Source organism: Leuciscus leuciscus (genome assembly GCF_965113295.1).
Source record: "Leuciscus leuciscus genome assembly, chromosome: 20".
In the NCBI taxonomy this organism is placed as follows: Eukaryota; Metazoa; Chordata; class Actinopteri; order Cypriniformes; family Leuciscidae; genus Leuciscus; species Leuciscus leuciscus.
This window is the reverse complement of record NC_138744.1, coordinates 30,997,410-31,020,533: the sequence shown is the minus strand read 5'-3', so window position 1 is coordinate 31,020,533 and position 23,124 is coordinate 30,997,410. Positions and strand designations below refer to the sequence as shown.

Sequence of the window (23,124 nt, the reverse complement as noted above, 5' to 3'; positions counted from 1 at the left end):
AGTGAGGCTGGATGTGAGAGGGAAAACCACAGTGGACGAATATATATATATATATATAGAATTGATAGAGAACGAAGACATCTGCCCTTAACCCTGATCATACGGAACGGATTTACCCTCGGGGAAAACCCCTTGGCTTTCAGCCACCACTGAAGTGGTCTCATGTGGAGAATGCCCAAAGGTATTATGTTGGACGCAGCTGTCATGAGGCCCAGCAGTCTTTGAAAACTGCTTTACAGTGATGGCATGGCCTAGCTTGATCCTAGACACCATGGCCAGGATGGACTCGATACACGCAGGAGACATTTGGCCCCAGCATCGTAGTCAAGTCCCATACCACGCCCAGAAACGTAGTTCTCTGGGCGGGCACCAACACGCTTTTCTTCGTGTTGAGTCTCAACCCCAAGCTCTGAATATGACCAAGGATGACATCTCGATGCCGAACTGCGATGTCTCGAGACTGGGCCAAAATGAGCCAGTCGTCGATGTAATTCAGTATACGGATGCCCTGCAGCCTCAGATGAGCCAGAGCTGCATCCATGCACTTGGTGAATGTGCGAGGGGAGAGTGCTAGGCCGAACGGAAGAACCCGATATTGGTAAGCTTCGCCTGTGACATGGAAGGATGGAGACATGGAAGTAGGCGTCTTTTAGATCTATCGTGACAAACCAGTCCTCGGATCTGATTTGGTTCACAATGATGGGGATAGTGAGCATCTTGAACCTGAACCTCCTCAGAGAACGATTCAAGTGTCTCAGATCTAAAATCGGTCTTAACCCTCCATCCTTTTTTGGAACTATAAAGTACTGGCTGTAAAACCCGGACTCCCTGTCTGGAGGAAGAACACCGTTCTATGGCCTCTTTGACCAGCAGAGAGTGTACTTCTTGTTCCATTACCCTAGCCTGCTGTGGAACCACGGCAGTCTGTACCACCCCATCGAATTTGGGGGGGGGCGGTAACCGAACTGCAGTCTGTATCCTAATTTTATTATACGCAGAACAGATGCAGATATATTGGGAAGACATTGCCATCCTTCTACAAAATCTACTAAGGGAACCAGCCTCTCGAGGCTGGCCTTGGGTGTTCTTCGATCACTGTTCTCGGCCTCCTGAGGCGGAAGACCGGCAGGAATTAGTCGAGACTGATTTTGTGACCATAATCGATGCCCGTTTGCAAGCTTTTGGAATGAACAACACTGTGCGTTCGCTGGAAATTGATGTGGCCCGAAGTGTCCAGCACGGTGGGAAACAGACATCATTTTTCTGAGGGCTCCGCTGCGAGAACAGGACACACTGTGAGGGGGGGACAGCCCTCAGAGATCCTACCACTCCGGTTAGGACCTCTTTCCCGAAGCCCTCTTTGCCTGAAGGACGTTCTGGTTAGAGGACTTCGAGTGAGAGCATTTCCTCTGTTGCCAGGCTCCCAAGGGAGGGGCTCTAGAGGCAACGCTCTCCTTCTGCTCTTGGCGGTATGAGGCTGAACGGTTGATGGCTGAGGCTGACTGCTCTGACCAGCCTTTCAAGATTTGGATCTTGAGCGGCGAGGGAGATATTGCTGGAACGCCGCAGATTGTTTCCTCGCCTCCTGAAACCTGTCGACGACAGTTGTAACTGCGTCACCGAACAGGCCAGAAGGCGAGAGCAGCGCATCCAGGAGAAAATACTTGTCTTTTTATTTAATTCCTGACAAATTCAGCCACAGATGCCTCTCTGTGGCTACCAGAGCTGCCATAGAGCGTCCGATAGTGCGGGCCGTCTCCTTAGTAGCTTGGAGAGACAAATCTGTGGCTTTGCGTAGCTCAGCAATATCTTAGGGTGTTGGTCCCTCGCCCTCATCCAAATCTTTTAGGAGGTCGGCCTGGTGACAGACATGAACCAGCCCGACCTGCCACCATATAAGCCCTGTCCACCAATGCAGAGGTGTCTCTGCATGGTTTGCTGGGCCGCTTCAGGTGAGAGGTAGCTGGTGAGAGCCTCTTCCATCTGCGGCATCTTCCCATACCCCAACTCTCTCGCACCCACCACGTGGCTATAATCCACGACAGATGTATAGGAGACGCGAGATGAGTGGGGTTTTTCCCAGGATTTAGATATTTCTTTGTGCAAGTCTGGGAAAAATGGTAAGCCCCGGAGCTGAGGTTGTGAGCGGTGCTGCCGGAAGCGCTCATCCAGCTTACTTTTACTCTGCGCTTGCTTCCTGCTTATCAGCTGATGTTGAGTCTGACCACCGCACGCGTAACAACCTCTATGAGCTCCTCATAAGTGGGAACGTGAACCGGCGAGTCTAGTTTACGTTCATCCGCCTCGATGCTGAGCACATCCACTTCCTCAAAGGCAGAAGCATCGGGCCCTCGTCACGGGCAGAAGAAGCTGCAGCGCGGGCTTCTGCACCATGAGCAAGAGCCTCTGAACCTTCAGACAAAGAATGAGAAGGTGCCGCAGCAGTCTCATTCTAGTCTGCAAGGTCCCTTTGCGAACCCCACGATCTGAGTCGCCACGTCGCCTCAACGGACGCGGGACCAGAACCGCAGGGAACGGGAACCTGGCCATCCTCATCAAAGATAGCCAGGCGGGAGCGCAGCACTCTAATAGGAAGTGCCTCACAGTCACCACAAGCAGCCCCTTTCTTGAGAGCTGTCCGGGCGTACTGCACTCCCAAACAATCCACACATCAGGGAGCGTCCCCAAAGAGTCGTTTTTACGACGCAGTGCGAGTTCCCTCAAAAGGGAACAAGTGCTTTATGACACGCAGGATTTCTTGTATAAAGATTTGAATGCAAAAGAAAATGTTTTTGTCAATTGTAAGTTTAATTTAAAATGTTGGTAAATTTATTATAAGAAAAGTACGTTCAAACGTTTTGCCACTTGCTTGAGCAACTTAATATATAAATCTATATAAAAGTTATACATTGAATAATACGTTGTTTAAACGTGAATACGTCTAAGAGTGTATAACTGTTCTGTGTACAAAGAGAATCACAATGCTGACAAAAATTATATATATAAAAGTTGCTGATAAAAACTTTTGGATTTCAAATCATATTAGTGAATAAATGTTGTGTTTGTGGTCTACAGTTGCGCACGGCAAACAGAGTATGTGTGAAACAAGCGTTATAGGTATACTGATAGTTGTAAATACTCTAGTCAAATACTGTAGTTTATAAGTAGCCTATACACTTTGAAGTACTACTACTGTAGTGTATTAGTTTTATACTGCAAGCATAGGCTACTTGTAAGTTTTCTTTAAGTGAACATAACATCATACTTAGTGTAGGCCTACTATTTAAATATTAGATTGGAGTAGATTGAGTCCATTAACACCCCTTAATCTTAAGTCATTTCCTCAGACGTTTCATTTGTTAGGCAGATTTGATTTATATGATGTTTAATGTTTGATGATCGTGTTTTTTACATTTACACAAGCAATCTTCTATCGCTTGTTTCTGCTGCTTCTTCCCCTGTGTTCTGGTCAGGAGTTTCTGTACCAGAAGATGTGTAATAGCGCCCCCTCCGTATCAGTGAAAACACGGATAGCCGGAAAATTCAGTTAATGGCGGGGAAAGAGTAGAGTAGAAGAGTAAAAAAAAAAAGTAAATTCCTATGTACACTACCAGTGGACTAGCCGACACAAAAATTCAGATACTCAGAATTAGGAACATATCTGTTTTCTTTATAAATCAATATTTTCAAACAATGTAAGTTTATAAGACAGTATGTAAAACTATGTGAAAAAAGTATTTAATAGGCTTCTCAAACAAAATATTAAACACAACTACAAGCCAAGAATACTTAGAATACCTAATTATATTTTACGTATATCTCGATTAAAAGATTGAGTACAAGTGTAGGCCAAATATACTTAGACTTTTCTGTCAGTATGTCAAGTTTAAATGCAATTTTAAGCATATTTCTGAAAAGTACAAAACAATGTAGACTGAAAGGATACTTTATTATTGACTTTTTTCTCGCAATTGTGAGTTTACATCTCTCAATTCTACTTTTTTTTTTCTCAGAATTGCGGGTTTATATCTCGCAATCGACTTCTTTTCTTTTCTTCCAAAGAAATCAGTATATTAGCAAGTAAAAAAAAAATACATAAAAAAAGAATTATATACAGTATATATATATATATATATATATATATATATATATATATATATATATATATATATATATATATACACTCACCTAAAGGATTATTAGGAACACCACACCAATACTGTGTTTGACCCCCTTTCACCTTCAGAACTGCCTTAATTCTACGTGGCATTGATTCAACAAGGTGCTGAAAGCATTCTTTAGAAATGTTGGCCCATATTGATAGGATAGCATCTTGCAGTTGATGGAGATTTGTGTTCCACCACATCCCAAAGATGCTCTATTGGGTTGAGATCTGGTGACTGTGAGGGCCATTTTAGTACAGTGAACTCATTGTCATGTTCAAGAAACCAATTTGAAATGATTCGAGCTTTGTGACATGGTGCATTATCCTGCTGGAAGTAGCCATCAGAGGATGGGTACATGGTGGTCATAAAGGGATGGACATGGTCAGAAACAATGCTCAGGTAGGCCGTGGCATTTAAACGATGCCCAATTGGCACTAAGGGGCCTAAAGTGTGCCAAGAAAACATCCCCCACACCATTACACCACCACCACCAGCCTGCACAGTGGTAACAAGGCATGATGGATCCATGTTCTCATTCTGTTTACGCCAAATTCTGACACTACCATCTGAATGTCTCAACAGAAATCGAGACTCATCAGACCAGGCAACATTTTTCCAGTCTTCAACTGTCCAATTTTGGTGAGCTTGTGCAAATTGTAGCCTCTTTTTCCTATTTGTAGTGAAGATGAGTGGTACCCGGTGGGGTCTTCTGCTGTTGTAGCCCATCCGCCTCAAGGTTGTGCGTGTTGTGGCTTCATAAATGCTTTGCTGCATACCTTGGTTGTAACGAGTGGTTATTTCAGTCAAAGTTGCTCTTCTATCAGCTTGAATCAGTCGGCCCATTCTCCTCTGACCTCGAGCATCAACAAGGCATTTTCGCCCACAGGACTGCTGCATACTGGATGTTTTTCCCTTTTCACACCATTCTTTGTAAACCCTAGAAATGGTTGTGCGTGAAAATCCCAGTATCTGAGCAGAATGTGAAATACTCAGACCGGCCCATCTGGCACCAACAACCATGCCACGCTCAAAATTGCTTAAATCACCTTTCTTTCCCATTCTGACATTCAGTTTGGAGTTCAGGAGATTGTCTTGACCAGGACCACACCCATAAATGCATTGAAGCAACTGCCATGTGATTGGTTGATTAGATAATTGCATTAATGAGAAATTGAACAGGTGTTCCTAATAATCCTTTAGGTGAGTGTGTATATATATATATATATATGTTCCTGCCAGCGTGTAAATAATCAGGTTGGAATGAATTTTGAGCTTGATCAGAGCAGATTTCAGGAGATTTCTGTTTGACCCTTTTCTAGAAAAATTTCCTTAAATTACAACAAGGAGTTTTTATTTATTTATTTCAAAGGTTGTTATGAAACAGGAATAAGTCATACAAATATTAAGCAAGTGTATTCTGTATTCTAATAAAATTTAGTGATTCCCCATTTTCTAGTGAATATTCAGCAGCCAGTCAGCCCTCAAAATGTCTGAGTGCTTCTATTTTCCATGATTCACATTCAGTTCAAAAGCAAAGATGATCACTGATGGAGTCCATTAATACAGTGTTTTAAGCCACCACGGGCAGTCTTGGCATTAGCTTACAGCGCTGCACTGGATATTGCAAGAAAATTATTTCCACATGTATCAATATCATTACTTTTTAGTTTTTACTGAAGTGACATCAGACGCTCTTGTCAAAGTCATACACATGTTTTCCACGCACACAAGAACAGGTCCCGATCTGACCGAGAGTGAGGTAGCTCCCCTTTACACTGTCCGGGCTTGTTCTGCTTCCAGTTCCAGCACTGATAGAAGTGCTCACTGTGTGAATGTATGCGTGTTTTTGTTCCAATCCCCAGAAAGAAGAATGATTTCCCTCATCATATGTTTCCCTGACTGACCTCAAATGACTCATGCGCTCCCCAAACTCAAATTCCACTGCTTTGGATCCTTCGGCACCTTTCACTGCCATTTTACTCAGTAGAACTTCACTGGAAAAAAGTGAGATGCAACTGGGTCATTCTACAAAACAGTTGTCATTTGTGTGTGGAACACAAAAGGGGAATTTTTTAAGAATATTCATGCAGATCTTTTCCATAAAACAGCAAATGCATAATTGAGCTCTGTAAATAGGTGTAAATTTTTTATTTATATATATATATAAAGTCTGGACATGTATGCTGGTTAAATCAGCCTTTCTGTAGGAGGAACCTGTTAGAATCACAGATTCAACAATAATGACAAGGGGATTGACTAGTTAAGACCAAAAGAAGTCAAAACAAAGAGCTTAAAAAGTACAAAAGGTATGTCCTGTAGGCTATATATGCTTGGTTGTAATTCTACATTAGGAATGTAATGATAGTATTTTCAGCAACCACACTTGCTGCCACATAGACACTCATTAACTGTGAGGGATCATCTGTGTTTGTGTTATGTCTGTTTGGGTGGGTTTTGCACGTTTAGTTCTGTTTCCTGTGTTTCTGTTAGTTACTATGGTTTCTCATTGTTTGATTATTGTTTGCACATAATGTTCATTTTGTTGATTGGTTTGTCTGTGTATTAAAGCTCTATAGGTTTCTCTCTGTTCATTGTCAGTTCTCATTATGTGTATAGCGGTTGTTTTGTTGTATAGTGTTCTTAGTGTTTTGAGTTCTGTTTAATAAATACAGTTCTGCTGCGAATAGATCCTTTCTCATCTTTATTTCAACCGGTACATGACAGAACAAGTGACTGAATAACAATGAATCTAGCAGTTGTCCGTATCCTCCTGTTTTCAACACTGATAATAATCAGAAATGTTTCTTGAGCATCAAATCATCATATTAGAATGATTCCTGTAGGATAATGTGACACTGAAGACTGGAGTAACGATGCTGAAAATTTAGCTTTGATCACAGGAATAAATAACGTTTTAAAATATATTCACATAGAAAAAAGTTGTTTTAAATTGCAATGTTTTTTGAATGGTGACGTAGTAATACAAGGTGTAATGGATCTAATATCGGTCTGAATCACAGCCCTAATGATATTCAGAATAACAGTATGTGTGATAATGCAGTATCTGTACTGTATATGGGGGATATATACGTGCATTTTATATCAACACTCATGTCTGACACAAGAAGAGCTGAAATTCCCCAGCATCATTATTGTGGAGTATAAAGCTTTCTGGTCAATGGAAGTCACGCATGCGGCTCACAGTGTGACGCAGCTCGTTTGCTATTAGTCTTAAGTGTGGAGCGTTCATTGAAAGGATCCTTAAATTAGAGCTGAAAATGATTTTGTTGCCATACACAGTTAGAAGCACTTGCGTCACACGAGACAGAGCTCTCCTTCTGTCTCCAACAGCGTGGCATTCGTGTATAAACAAACACTCTGTCCAACTGTCAGCCAAATGACCTGCACTGCCCAGTGTTTCTGCTCTGTCCCTAGCAACCGTTCGTTAGCATCCGAGTCCCACGAGTGTGCTGGAGGAGAACAGAGTCAGTCTGGGCATGTCAGGCTCAATTAAACCTCTCTTCCTGTTTTCAGGGGTACAAATGATCCTAACATGGGAATTCACATTGGTGAGCCAAAGTCTGGCTACTTCCTCATCTTTATCTGTACTTACGCTGCTTCATTTGCTATCGGAATTATCGTAAATACGAGTTTCCTAGTTCAAAACTGGTCACGAAAACCCTCAAGTCGGATTTACCACTGGGAAGCTCAGGGAATTTTGATACCCAAGGTCCCGATTTGGGCGGGCCACAAAATGTAAAGATGGTGGAGGAGAAAATGATTGATGGCATTCTTTATAATTTTTTCACAACCGCTACATCACCTTGTCTTGTTGTTAAAGTAGAGCATATTTAGCCTGGGAAAACCCAGACTACTTCCGGCGAATTTGAATTCTCTATCCAGGATAGTCTGGAGAAGAGCCCATTCAAACTCATTTCTGTGCCGCCGAAATCGCCGTACCAATCAGAAACGTTTGGGGAGGGATTTACATGATGACGACAGCGCAGCGACGCTGAAGGAGATTTCATTACAAAGATGGATGCCGCCGTGGAACATCACTCGTTCGAATCATAGACAGTATATAAACGAATCAGTTATCGCGTCTGTTTTGAGCGATTTAAACTTACCGTTTTCGTTAAAACCGGAGCAAAGAACAACACTCGAAGCATACGTCATCTCCTTCATCGATCTGATTGGTTTTATGACTATCCAATTGCGCCCAGAGGAATTTGAGCTACGTCGGTTGGTGACGCCCCTTTGGAAATTATTTGTCTACATAGCTTCGCCAGACCCTACACTCAGTTTCAACTGAGAAGGGTCTGGTTTTAACCAGGCTAGAGCATATTTACAAATATGAATAATCTTTTGAAGCGGATTGTATGTTTTATACACAGCGAAAATAGCCTGTATTTGACAAAAAATATAGAATTGTCAGCAAGTTATCTATAGATAGTGTGGTGAATGTTTATATGGTCGTCAACAAATGGGATGCAACATTTTTTTTTTTTTTTGGGCTTAAATAAGATTTCCCCAATAAATAAGCAAGAATAAACCTGGTTCCTGTTCTTTACGACCACAAAGCACTTGAATGCGATGAGCTCGTAATCACGACTTCAGAAGTGGGAAGTAGGAAATTTCCGATAGCACGTGAAGACAGCATTAGTCATCATGAATTTGACCCCATTTGCTTTCTAGTATGAATTTGTTTTAATAATTGACTCAATTGACCTTTCAATTCGTTAGTGTGAATTTGAATTGAATTGGTCACAACACACAGAAAGTTGAATTCAAATCTGAATAGAGTGTATTAGTGCCCGCCCACTTTTTCAGCTGAGTTGGTTCTGGAAGTTTTCCAATAATGCTTTTAAAAGTCTTTGTTAAAGAGTAACAAGCCATGAACCAAGCCAACCAGCTACGAGGAGAATCACTACATTACAAACTTGATGTGAAGCAAAAAACAAATACAAAGGTGCAAGACTGTGTTGTCCTGTGGTGGCAAGCAGGACGGGGCAGAGAGCCGTGGGAACAGAGCTTGTTAATGAGCGGCTTCGAGGAGTGACGACAGTGAAGGACGAGAGAGGACCAGGCCTGGACTTTACGTTGTGTTTTATTACGTTTAGAAGCGGCAGTTGTCCATGAGGGGCTGCCGCTTTACTTTACTTTCGTTTTGTGTTTGTTTATTGATTACATTTTCGTTAAACGTTCGCCGGTTCCCGCCTCCTTCTTCCTTGAACAACTAACCTTGCTACAACTGTGAAAAAACTACAATCCAGTGAAGCATTGTGAATGACATAATCAAATTAAAAACAATGGAGACAAATTAAAACTACAAAGTTGTAGATTACATTCATAGAAACAATATATTTTAAGTTTATTGTGAAATTTGCAATTACAGTCTCTACCTCCTCATTACCTGCGTCAATAACATCCTGCACCTCGCCATAAGAATCGGTCTCTTTGTCAATGTCAGGCAATGTTAAAATTCCAAATTCAAACAGCCGATCTATCACTTCAGCTTTAATCAGTTTTTTTTTTTAAGCGATTGCTTTGGAATATGAATATGGAAGTGGGTAGCTATGGTCAACAACTTTTCTTTCCTTTTCGACGGCCTCTAACGAGGGATTATCAAGGAAACTCTGCAAATTAAACGCCATGAGCAAGCTTAGTATTATCAAAACTTGCACTAACATGCTTCATAGTGAAGGGGGTGGATTGGAATCCACTGCTGCTTCAATGTATATGTAATGAGTGATTATAATCAAGGTACTAATCAATATTTTTCCTTCTTAATATCAAATGAGTTGAATGACTTCTCTGGAGATTTTACTTTGTTATAATATAAGTTACCAGTGTGATTACTGAAATGTTCTTTTCATGTATTCTTTAATGTCAGTGTTTGATATCTAAATGCAGTTACAGTGCTTGCTTATTTAGCCCGGCTTTCAGAAATGAAATAGGGACATGTTTTGTGTTTGAGAAAGGCCTTCAACGTGTTAAAACAAATAGGGTTCATTGAAGTCTATAGTTTAAGGGACCATTTCTCAGTTAAAGCCTATATTTTCCATTTAGACTAAAGTGTCCTATCCTTGAGAGAAAGAACTTGTTATCTTGATGTTTTGAGACGAGACTCCTGTTTATAGTTAGAGCCTGGCCAAATCCAACCTTGGAAAAGCTGTGTGTCGGTGTGTGTGTTAGTCTTCTTGGTTACAGGTTAAGGAGCCACTGGCATTATTGGAGATTGACTGAGTTGTTGCTCTGGACATGCTGGCACCCAGCAACCCAAATCTGCGACCTGGAAGGTCACGACATGCCTAACTTCAGGGTCCGAGTGTCAGCCGCATAATCAATGGAGATATGCTTCAGTCTATCTGTATATGTGTGGAAAATTGTTTATCTCAAGGGGGTAATCCATCAGCCGGAAACCGAAGCTTCCCCCCGGGGGCTGCCACTGATTAGCAGACCATCACCTGCTGTTAGCATTCCATTGATTCCCATTAATTTTGGCATCACTTTGACAGCGAATAACTTTACATCTGAGGCGCCCATTTGTCCATTATTTACTTCTAAAGAAACACAAAAATGTATAAAAGGCTCCATTACCTTGTAATCTTACGTTATGGCCCTGTAGAAGCAGTTTTAGTAAAAATAGGCTAACGATTGCGTCATAACCACGCGACTCTCTGTCGCACAGTAGAGAGATTACCGTATGGACAGGAGGAGAAGCTTGCAGGCAATCGGGGGGACGTGGAGGCAAAATGACAAAATTATTAATCAGAATACTTAGCAAAAGTTGCTCCTGCTCCTAGGAGACCTCCTACTCACTCTCCGTCTCTGCAAGTTTCGGAAGGGAATGATTCTGATTTCTCTTAGCACAGCTACTAGAAGACAGACGGGTTTCTCATGTCACATCTACGTCGTCAAGCTCAGTTTGAGTCTGCACAGTACGCTCAGCCATCAGGAAGTGAGTGCTTCTAATTGACTTCACTTTTCTCCGTTGAAGTCTATGGGGTCGCTGTGTCCATTTCTTTTACTGTCTATGGTTTATATATTTCTTAGCCAATGAGAATCATTCAACCTGTAAGCAATGACGTAGCTTAGACCTTGGTGTAGGGTATAACTGCTGTGATCTTTGTAACTGTAAGCGGGGCGGCCTATGAACTCCTGTGTGAGTCTTGAAGCTGACTTCTGCTGATGAAACTGCAAACTATCTTCAGTAAAACTTTTCTTCAATTTTTTTATAATTCTGACTCCGGGTCTTCTTTCAAACATCTGGTCCTTGGGTCCTAAACTGTTAACTCCTAACAATAAAAAGAAGAAAGATACTCTATAAGTTTATCTCTGCCATCCACACTGAATCTCTGCCATTATCATAACACACAATTCTTTAATAAACAGTAACAAACGACGAGCCCCCAATTATGTTATGTCTCCCTATTTAATATGTCTAGAGGTAATAGGCTATGTAACATATAAGTGATAAAGTTAGATAAATTTAAGACAATAACAAAATAAAAGAAACGGGTTCAGTTACTGACGACTGTGGTGAGATGAATCAGGCAGAGAGAGATATGAATTAATGCTTTTTAGTATGTCAAAATCATAAAGAATACACCAGATTGTTTTTACAGAGCAATAGTGAATAAAGAAATAAATATTTACTGAATATGTACAAATAATAAAACAAAACACAAACAATGGAGCAATGGGACACTGAGCGGTGCTAAAGCAAAGAAATCGACAAAACGGTAACACTTTATAATAGGGCTTTCTTCAGCATTTATTAATCTTGGATTTAAACCATTAAAACCATTTACCATTAACTAATACAGTAGCCTACGTTATTAAAATCAAAGTTTGTATTTGTTCAAATTAGTTAATGCACTGTGAACTAACATGAACAAACACTAAATAGCTGTATTTTTATTAACTAAGATTAAAAAAGATTAATAAATCTTGTAAATAAAAAATGTGATTAAAACTTACCCAACCTTCTAACAACATGGCCAAAAGGTTGCTATAACTACGTTGTGTGGTGAAGGTTGTTACAGCGTTGTCACAATGTTGACATTAAACCACCGTTCAGGGCCATTGCTTAAGGTTGTGCCAACGGTGTTTTGACAACCACTGGACTACATATGTACTCGTCACCCAGCAAACACATTTACGTTGTGGCAACGTCTGTGGCACGTTGCATTTCTTCTATGGCAACGTCGCTGTCTACGTGCTCGCAACATTGTAACAACGTAGAATTGTAAGATGTGCCAGGGCTAGCAACATTGTTGCGCGACATTCAGCAACTGAGAGACGACGTTCTGGCCATTTTTTATGCTAGATATAGATATCCCCCATTTATCATGTTTTGTGGTTAATTTGTAATTAGTCATAAGTTAAAAAATTATATACTTTTTAAATATTGTTTATCCCTATTATTATTTATGGGCCTAACAGTAAATGCATTATAATCAACACCTGCAAGTGTACACTTTGAAGAGTAAAAATGACATAGAAGGTTACCTAATTCAACTTTATTAAAACTGCATATGGTAATGAAATTGCACTTCCAAAAGTCATACATTTGTGAGAAAACAAAACAGGGAGTGGATTAACGTTAACTAGCATGAGCAGACATGAGAACATTTTGCAAAGAAACGAATTAGATGACAAATGAAAGGAAAAAAGAAAAAGTTGTGCGAGCAGTTACAAATTTTTTTTTCTCTGTGCGTTTCCAAAAAAAAAAAAAAAAAAAAAAAGGAAAAAGCATTAATGTGCAACAAGTAGGCTAGCCTAGGCTACGTGCTGAAATCAATTACTCATCATTAAAGTCATTTTGGCTTCATACTTTTGGCATAAAGTTAAATATTTGTCATACCTGACCACATGATGTTCAAAAAAATGTCACATTAGACAAGGAAGTTGTAGGTTGTGTTTGAATAATTACGTATCTTATTTAGCTGAGGTAAATTAAACGAAATTCTCACGTAAGGATTGCTCGATGAAGAATGAGAGAAGGCCCAATGGTCAGTTGAAATTTAAAAGGCTGATTTTCGCGCTTCAGGGCAGTGACGAGTACATATGTCGTACAGTGGTTGTCAAGACACCGTTGGCACAACCTTAAGCAATGGCCCTGAACTGTGGTTCAATGTCAACATTGTGACAACGCTGTAACAACCTTCACCACACAACGTATTTATAGCAACCTTTTGGCCATTTGGCCAAAACGTTGTTAGAAGGTTCTGTGTTTGCTGGGTAGAACGTTGGCGCAACGCACCCAACCTTCTAACAACGTACCCAACCTTCTAACAACGTTTTAACAACATGGCCAAAAGGTTGCTATAACTACGTTGTGTGGTGAAGGTTGTTAGAGCGGTGTCACAACGTTGACATTAAACCACCGTTGTAGCCAGCAAACACATATACGTTGTGGCAACGTCTTTGGCACGTTGCATTTGTTCTATGGCAACGTCGCTGTCTACGTGCTCGCAACATTGTAACAACGTAGAATTGTAAGACGCGACAGGGCTGTAGCAACATTGTTGCGTGACATTCAGCAACTGAGAGACGACGTTCTGACAATTTTTTGTTTTTATGGTAGTTAGGCCTATAGATATCCCCCATTTAGCATTTTATGTTTTGAAGTTAATTTTTAATTAGTCATATGTTAGATAATTATATCATTTTTTTAAATATTGATTATCTTATTATTATTTAATGGCCGGGGCTATCAGTAAATTAATTATAATCAACACCTGCAAGTGTACACTTTGAAGAGTAACAATTACAGAAGGTTACGTTAATTCAACTTTATTAAAACTAACTGTATGGTATGGCCCTGAACGGTGGTTTAATGTAACGCTGTAACAACCTTCACCACACAACGTATTTATAGCAACCTTTTGGCCATGTTGATAAAACGTTGTTAGAAGGTTGGCTACGTTGTGCCAACGTTCTGTGTTTGCTGGGCACTGCCCTGAAGCGCGAAAATCAGCCTTTTATATTTCAACCACCCGTTGGGATCATTGTGTTGTCTCATTCCCAGCAAACACAGAACGTTGGCAGTGGCACAACGTACCCAACCTTCTAACAACCTTGTTGGTTTAGTTTGATCATCAGTCATATAATCATCATAAACTTGTTGCCAACTCAAATTTGCTCTTAATGTTACGCATTGTCAAATAACACTGATTTGTGTCCCCGCCCCCGCCCTCGCGGCTCCTGCTAAAGTCATTTCTGAAGCCGCTGTGGTCCCAGACATCCCTATCATGAAATCCACCTGCTATCTCTCACTGTATAGGACCAAAAAAAATAAAGCGATATAACAATTAAAAATATAAATTAATAATAAATATGACACTACGTTAAAAAGGATCACAATTAGAGAACGTGCTTGAAAGAAAAACTGGTTGCAGAAATGGGTATTTGTATCAGTTACCAGTAGATGATCTCTAGTTAATGAAACTTTTTTTGAACCCCACAAGAAAAATAAATATAACAGATGAAAACAACAACTTTGATCATGAAATATTTTAATGTCTTTTAAAATCCAAATAACAGGTATAGGCTATAGTATTAGACATTGTTGCTAGTGTAAACCTATAATGATTATATTTTAGTTCCATTTAGTTATTATTATTGGAGTTTGTCTCAGGGATCCATTGAAGCCTTTGGCCAAAGTGTGCTCTGCTTTTCTTACGTCGAGATCTATGTGAAGCTCCTTTGAGTAATAACTTAGTAACCCTTCAGTTTCATCTAAGCTACTGTAGCTCTTATTGGGAAATCATCAAGTCAAGATCTAGCATGCTGAAAACGACCTGTTTTTTTGTTGGCATGTTTTATATATAAGAACAAGATTCAAGTAGTTCTAGAACTCTGATTTATTCATGAAATCCAAATCCTAATCCATGTGCACAAATGCATTACTGCAGTTTACATTTACATGCATCTGGCAGATGCTTTTATCCAAAACAACTTGCACTGCATTCAAGCTACAGTCTTCTGTTTTTCATGTCATGCTTGGGAATATATGAAAGATGTTTTCAGCTTGACACCTTAGAGGCCATATATTCTTGAGCAATCACTGAATGATGTTTACATACTGCAAAATGGTTTAAAAAGGGCTTGAAAGAACAAAGTCTCGGATTAAAAGGAGAGAAAATGTAATTCACTTGGCAAGGCTGAATGCACTTGAAAACAGTTGTCCTTGTTCAATTTAATTACATAACATTTTATTTGGTTTGTATTTTTTTTTAATATAACATTTATTTCTTTGGATGTTTGTATGAGTGTTCGATTCCGGGTTTTTCAGAGTCGACTCAGACTCCATTTATTTTACATCAAAACAGGAATAATACAAGGAATAATAAAAGGCTGCAGACATTATGCAATTTTTCTTCCAGCATGAAACCTAAATTCCCCTTATTAAAGCACACTTTTAGCATGACCATGTCCAAATTAGACCAATTTAGTTATGACATTACCTTGAAATGAGTAGCTGTCAACATCATTTCCTGGTTGCTGATACCTATTTTTTTAAATCTGTGGTCGAATATTATATCAGAATTAAATAAACGAGAAAGAAGGCAGGCCTGTTCTTTAATGAATTCATCTCATTATAATCGTAAAAAGGTGATCATTGCCTTAAAAAACTGCTTAGACAGAAGAGTTAAAGATCCTACAAATAAATACAATACATACAAAAATACATGGAATAATGTACACTTATTGATGTGTTTATTCTTGATGCAAGACTTTGATTTATGGTTAGTTTAATGATTATGAACACAAATTAGGTTAAAGGGATACTCCACTTTAAAATGAAAATTCTGTCATCATATACTCGCCCTCATGTTGTTTCAATCCTTTATGAATTTCTTTCTTCTGCTGAACAGAAAGGAAGATATTTAGAAGAATATGAGTAACCAGACAGTTTCTGGTACCATTGACTTCCATAGTAGGAAAAAATATATACTATGGAAGTCAATGGTACCAGAAACGGTCTGGTTACTCATATTCTTCTAAATATCTTCCTTTCTGTTCAGCAGAAGAAAGAAATTAATACAGGTTTGAAACAACATGAGGGTGAGTATATGATGACAGAATTTTCATTTTAAAGTGGAGTATCCCTTTAACCATGGAAAACCACATTTATATTTATTGCATGTATATAGAATCAATTAAACTACAAAGCTGTCAATATAACTTATCTAGGCTACTTCTAAAGTAAGCCAGATGCAGTGTCGGGGGGTTCACATTACAAGTAACAGGAGTTACGTAATCGGATTACTTTTTTCCCCCTCAAGTAACTAGTAAAGAAACATTACTTTCAAATTTAGAATAACAAAATAATTTTTCATAAGTAACACAAGTTCCTTTGTTTCCCATTCATTGACTGGCAGCTCTCCTGTGAGTAAGTGTTGTGTGACCCATGTGAACATGATGGGTATCTAAATGTGAGCAGTCATTTACTCATGGCATAAAAAAAAGAGAAATGCAAACTCAGACTATTACACAAACCTGCAATGATAAAATGTTAAATAACACAAATATACTTTATGTATTTAATCTCACTTTATGAACCAATGTTTTTGTTGCCGACTTTCGATGGATCCAATTCAACCACACTAAGGAAAAATGACTTTAGATAAACATCTCATTTGTGATTTCACCGCTAAAGTAAGAGTGTTGAACTTTCTTTCAGACGTAATATGCATTTTCTTCAGCCTGAGGCTTTATTTATTTCACTTCTGGTGTGAAACGGCCTTTACATTTACCAAAAAAATTACTTTTGTTTTTTGTTATTATAAAACAACCAACAATTCACCGACCCATGTGAGAAAAAAGTAACACAGAAGTAACGTAACGCATTACTTTTCATAAAAAGTAACGCAATTAGTTCCTTTTTTCAGGAGTAACGCAATATTGTAACGCATTACGTTTAAAAGTAACTTTCCCCAACACTGGTCAGATGTAGGATAAAAGTATGTGAGAATGTAGTTTCAGCGACAGCTCCAGCTCTCTGACGCAATACGTGTCCGAATTACTCGCTTCATTTCGTTCACTTATTTCTGATCTACTGCACTGCAGGGAGTAGGGAATGAGTGAACAAGTGAGTGATTTCGCACAGCAACAGCCAACAACGATGGTCAATTCCTGTGCTGGAGTCAACCATAGAGCTATTCAGTCGAGGAATCAACTCTTGGAGTCGACTCCCCATCACTAGTTGTTTGTGATGCATGACAACTTAAATGACCTAAAAAGCGCGGCGCATCGCAGAGCTAGTGCAAGACGAGCATTTGTGGTTAAAAAGTATATAAATGTTTATTTCTTTTAGAAAATGACAGATAGTTTCTCTAGATAAGACTCTTGTTCCTCGGCTGGGATCATGTAGAGACTTTGAAGATTTGGACCTTCAAACCGTTGAAGTCACTATATGAAGAAAAATCCTGGAATGTTTTCCACAAAAATGTCTTTTCGAATGAATGAAGAAAGAAAGACATGAATATCTTGGATGACGTGTGGGTGAGTAAATTATCAGGAATTTATTATTCTGAAGTGAACTAATCCTTTAACCTTGACGTATTGTGTTGTGTTGTTTGCTAACAGTCAAATTCGGTTTTGCAATGTCTGGATTTTGTTTTTGTACTGCATGAGGATCTTAATTAAAATCTGTCAATCTGGGGAAGCCATCGCTGACGGAGTCATTCAAGCATGTGTCAGTCATCTATGAACGTTCCTCAGTGAATGAAGCAGGGTTATGCATTACTCAAACCTGTGCCTCCCAGCAGGCCGAACGGGCTGATCTCAGCAGAGCGTCTCTGAAGATCACTGGGACTGGATTTAATATGCTTAAGTGAGTAATGACACAGTGTGAGTTCACTGGACGCTAGAATACACTCAACCTGAGGTCATCTGAGCGGCCACACCCAGCCTCGAACGCTGCGGTCACATACCACTGTCACTACGACCAAAATGAAAGATGCTGTTTTATCTTTATATTCGGTCAACGGTTTGTGGTGGAAGTCTTGACGCTCAGCATCTGTCTGTGACAGCAAGGCAGCTCACTAGGTCTTAAAGCAGAGATTATTTATTCAATTAAATCAAAGATATTACAAATAGGATGGTAAATTCACAAACTGTTGACACAATCAAAACACACAAGATCCAGCCTCAATTCAATTTAAGATTAATAAAAAGTCTATAGGTAAGATGGTGAGATTCAGGTAACAGTGAGAGCACAGAGAACAGAGAGAAGAGCACAGCACCCGTGTGATGTCTACATGATAGTGTTCAGAAATCACCCTTCACCCTCTAGACACATGATCAACGACGCCTTCTGGAGTTTCCCCCCCCAAAAAAATGACAGCCTGTCCGGTAACATGGTCCCATCTACAGGCAGGAACTTGGCTGTGGGATTGACTGGTTTGTTCACTGATGACGTTCTCAATCTGTATTGCCTGTGAATAAACAAACAGACAGGTAAATGCTGGTCCAAATGTGGTTGCACTGAGTTCTGGGTGTGTTCAGTAGTTCTGGATCACATGACTTCAGTTTTGCTTGTTCTATATGCCAATAGTATCTACACTGGAGCTAAATTTGGTTGTCAGTTCACCTTTTAGTGCTTAATCCTGTACACACAGAGTTCAGGCATTTACAGGAGTGGGAACCACATTCTATAACTGAATTAAAGGGATAGTTCCCCCCAAAATCACCCTCATTTACTCTCCCTCATGTCGTTCCAAACCCAAATACAACAAATTAAGATATTTTTGATGAAATCTGAGAGATTTCTGTTCCTCCATTGACAGCTACGCAACTGAAACTTTTGACGCTTCAAAAACTTCATAGAGATTGTAAAACTAATCCATATGAATTGAGCGGTTTAGTCCAAATTTTCTGAAGAGACTCGATCGCTTAATATGGTGAACAGATTTAATTGAGTCTTTAATTCACACGTGAACATTGATCAGCGAACATAAACAGAAGCTCAACTTGAACCTGCTTGACGCGCGAGAACAAACCTCATGCAGAAGCTCAAACGTGCTTCCGTTTACCACAACTGATGTGTGAGTTCAGACTCTTCAGAAAATTTGGACTAATCCGCTCAATTCATATGGATTGGTTTTACAATCTCTTAATGAACTTTGTGAAGCGTCAAAGTGGTAGTTGTAGTTGTGTATCTCTCAATGGAGGGACAGAAATCTCTCAGATTTCATCAAAAAGTTCAGACTAAAGTCTTACAGGTTTGGAACAACATGAGGGAGAGTAATTAATGACAACATTTTCATTTTTGGGTGAACTAACTCTTTAACTCCTGAAAAACTTTAGGCGGTGACAACCGCATTTGCAAAAACATCTGCGCTGTGTACGGAACGAACTGATCAACTAGTTAATGACGCATTTAAACGTGCATCAGAGATGCGTCTCTTTTTTGCGTGCGCAGTGCAAGAAAATCACAGGGAAAGAGTCACGAGCCTTGCCTCATTCGTGTGGCAACAAGAACAAGCCCATAAAAAAATGTAATAAATGCAAATGCTTTATATTGGAAATAAGATCAAAATATCGTGACCTGCACCTTTGATAACTTTATGATCGAAGCCCAAAAGCGCTTATACTAAGTGGATAGCAACACTTAAAGAGAGCGCTCTGTGAAGCAGCCTTACAAATGTATCAGTCTTTAGTCACTGTAATATTAATAAGCGAGATGCCAGAACGTTGCTATGGTTACCACAGTGTCAATCATCGCAACTTTGGGAGTGAGTCTACTTTGTACAAACAGAATGATTTTTTAGAATTACACAGAAGTGAAAATAAACTGAACCTGGAGTGTGTAGGTATATGAATTCTGAGAGTGTGTGAATCTGCACGATACGGACTCAGTTTATCCTTATAAAGCCCACTGTATCATATTTGATACACAAATTTTGAAGGCCTAAAACCTGTTACACAATATACTACATGCCTTCTGTTGTCTGATCGATAGTTCAGACTATTTTAGCAAGTAAAAGGCCTTTTAGTACAATTGTAAAAACGTCCCCGTTCAGCTTGTGGTTCACGTGTCTTTTTGCAGTGAAATCTTTATTTTTCTAAAGCAAAAATAACAATAACTTTTATATTGTTAGTAATATTTCAAAATAAACTTACTGGACTGAAGCAATTTAGGATTACTTGATTATCCATACATAATTTTTCTTTTTTGAAAAATCATGTTAAAATCAAGTTATTTGTTCATCTCACAATCATCATCATTGTATTCCATTGCATTATGTGTTATTAAAATACAGAGTTGTGATCATAAAATTAACATATCTTTTAATATGAAAATTTATATCAGCTTACTAAACATTATAGACCAATTTCGAGCCGACGTCACGGCGCAAACAAAGCAAAGTTTTGCCGTTTGTTGGCAAAACAAAGGGAAAATTGGAGGCGGCCAATACAAACCAGCACAGATTCGGCTACATAATAAGGAGCTTAAATTATTGTTATTTTTATTAAATGTCATCTTGTTGTGTTGTTGGGTGCACAAATTTACGGAGTACAGGCTCCAATTTGAAATTTTATCGCATAATGTTTTCTAAATGATTGTGATTATTTGTGAATCATCTATGATTGTATACATTGTTTTGATTGATTGTGACTAGACTTTTTGAAGAACCTGGTAAGAAAGTGTAATCAAAAACATAGTTAAAAAATGAATATGCTGTATCTGGAATTTATATTTCTAGAAAATATTCACATCATTAAAATTGCACCGTAATGTCACTCTTTACATTGTCGTCTTCTGTCTGGCCTTGGCGCTGGCTAGGCAGAACTGCGGATCATAGGTTACCACACAAGTCTTGTACGTGACCATTTAGTAAAGTTATAGGCATCAAAAGATTTATATGCCCTCAGTTTCTCTTTACACTCAGTTTCTCTACCAGGTAGGTGTAGAACCGGAAGTAATGTTAACGTTAATCCTGTCAGATCGTCCATCCATTGACTGAGCGTGTATGGGTCAGCCAATCTGGGATATCCGTTAAAATTAACTTTTGCAAATAACAATCCCAAATCTGTCTAAAATCAAGACAGTGAGTGACCTTGCACATTAAGATAAAATCGGATTTTCTCCAGTCATTATTAAAAAACAAGCAAACTAACGTTAGTTAACGCTTGCAAACTAACGTTAGTGAAGCGGCCAGGGGGGATCGTTCTGCCACCACCTAAGCTCCGCCCACAAAAAAACATCACCATGTTTACCAACTGAAAAGGGGTCTATTGGGAGATATAGAGTGACAACTGATATTTAAAAGGTCCCATTCCATGGATTATTTTATTATTTTAGAATGTTTCCTGGGGTGCCCTTATAATGTTAGTATGTTTTTTAGATCAAACGTTGTTATAATTTAGAAATAAAAGGCATATTTCCTAGCCTGATTTTAGCCTCTGGTTTGAACGCTCTGTTTGAAGGGGCGTGTCTGCTGTGAGACTTCAGTGTAAACGCCCACTGCTGTGATTGGCTGACATGCTTGCATATGAAATATCTCGCATTACATGTGGAACTCTCTCGAAAACTTTTACTATTACAGATATTATACGCTTTTACTATTACAGCTATCGGGATTACCGAATCGTGAGAAGTTTAAGTATTTAGATCTATTCCCATCACATAAAAGGTTGCAGTGATGAGCATTGAGCAGATGACAGCCTGTTGATCGCGTGAATGAAGATCTTATCATTGCAACGCAGTTTCTGTACTCTCATTAATGCTTTCACCAATGCAAACATGAGGTAAGTACAGTAAGAGCTTCGTTGTGCAGCGTAACAGCGTCATTGATTTCATAACGACTTTTGGCAAGTGTCCAGATAAACTCGCGCTGTGTGATTGACAGCTTGGGCGATTGGAAAGGGATTGTTCTTTGATCGCTTTCTCTATATATATTAATCACAGTTTAAGTAAGATTATTTTCATCCTACTAAGAGAAACGACGTGAAGTTGATCGTTTAGTCACTGGCTTGATTTACTGATGCATAAACAGTATTGAACAACTTTGAGAGAAAGATTATCTGTCTGAACTTGAACAATTACACATCAGAAATTCACATAACCCACTGGTTCTTTAGAGGCTCGGATGAAGGAACTTAAAAAATACTTTTGTGTTTATTTGTACATGCAAACTCTGAGCAAATGCCATGCTTCGCTCGTTTGCAAGCCATGATGTCTCTCGAGGAAAAACCAATATCGCGCTCGCGCAGCTCATTTTCTCATGGGCGGCCAAATTCTCTTTGCGGGCAAAGAAGAGAAAGGGGAGGTAACCTTTCCCCTTATGACGACATAAGGGGACGTTTTCTAGATTCGCCCGTCTGAGCTTTCATTTTCTCAAAAATACCCAGGGCTTGGTTTACACCCATCAAAACGTCTAGCCACTGGGGGACCATCGGCAGGCTAGGGGAACTCATATTAAGGTTAAAAAAACTCATAAAGTGAAATTTATGCAAGTATCTGCTCTACTGTTCTGGCCATATAAATATCAGCATCTGCAGCAAATTGCTAGCCTGACAAGCCAGACCCACATCAAGATGTTGGGTCTGGGAACACACCATTGGCAGGGCTCAATCCGAGGTGCGGGATTAACGGTTGCCTTTCAAATTCCCGATACAACCAACCAGAGCGTTTTCCCACCAGCGGAGCAAGTTGATAGATTCAACTTTTGCCGTATCCGGGCGGCAAAACTCCGAACACATCTTCCTTTTTTAAGAATGACTTCAGTGCCGTTCTTTGTCCTTTTCTCAAAGAAAAGCTTAACTCCAAGTCCTCTAGAGTCGCGTCCAAAGCCGATTGGAAAGACCGCTGTTCGCCAGCAGAAGCTCTTCTTTGTTTTCAAGTAGCAGGGAATTCACACGGAACCGTCGCAACTCTGTCGTCATTATGTTAAGCCTGCCCACCGACTCTTTACACGATGTGATTGGCCTGACTAGAGTT

General features: G+C 39.5%; 1 protein-coding gene across 1 annotated transcript in view; it reads right to left on the bottom strand.

Annotated features, from left to right (window-relative positions):
- Positions 1–18,230: 18,230 nt before the first annotated feature.
- bckdhb (branched chain keto acid dehydrogenase E1 subunit beta) overlaps positions 18,231–23,124 on the bottom strand; it is a 76,303-nt gene continuing 71,409 nt past the window's right edge. The window contains exon 11 of the mRNA XM_082150433.1: positions 18,231–18,616. The gene's annotated coding sequence lies outside the window, so the exon portion shown is untranslated. The remainder of the gene's footprint in view (positions 18,617–23,124) is intronic.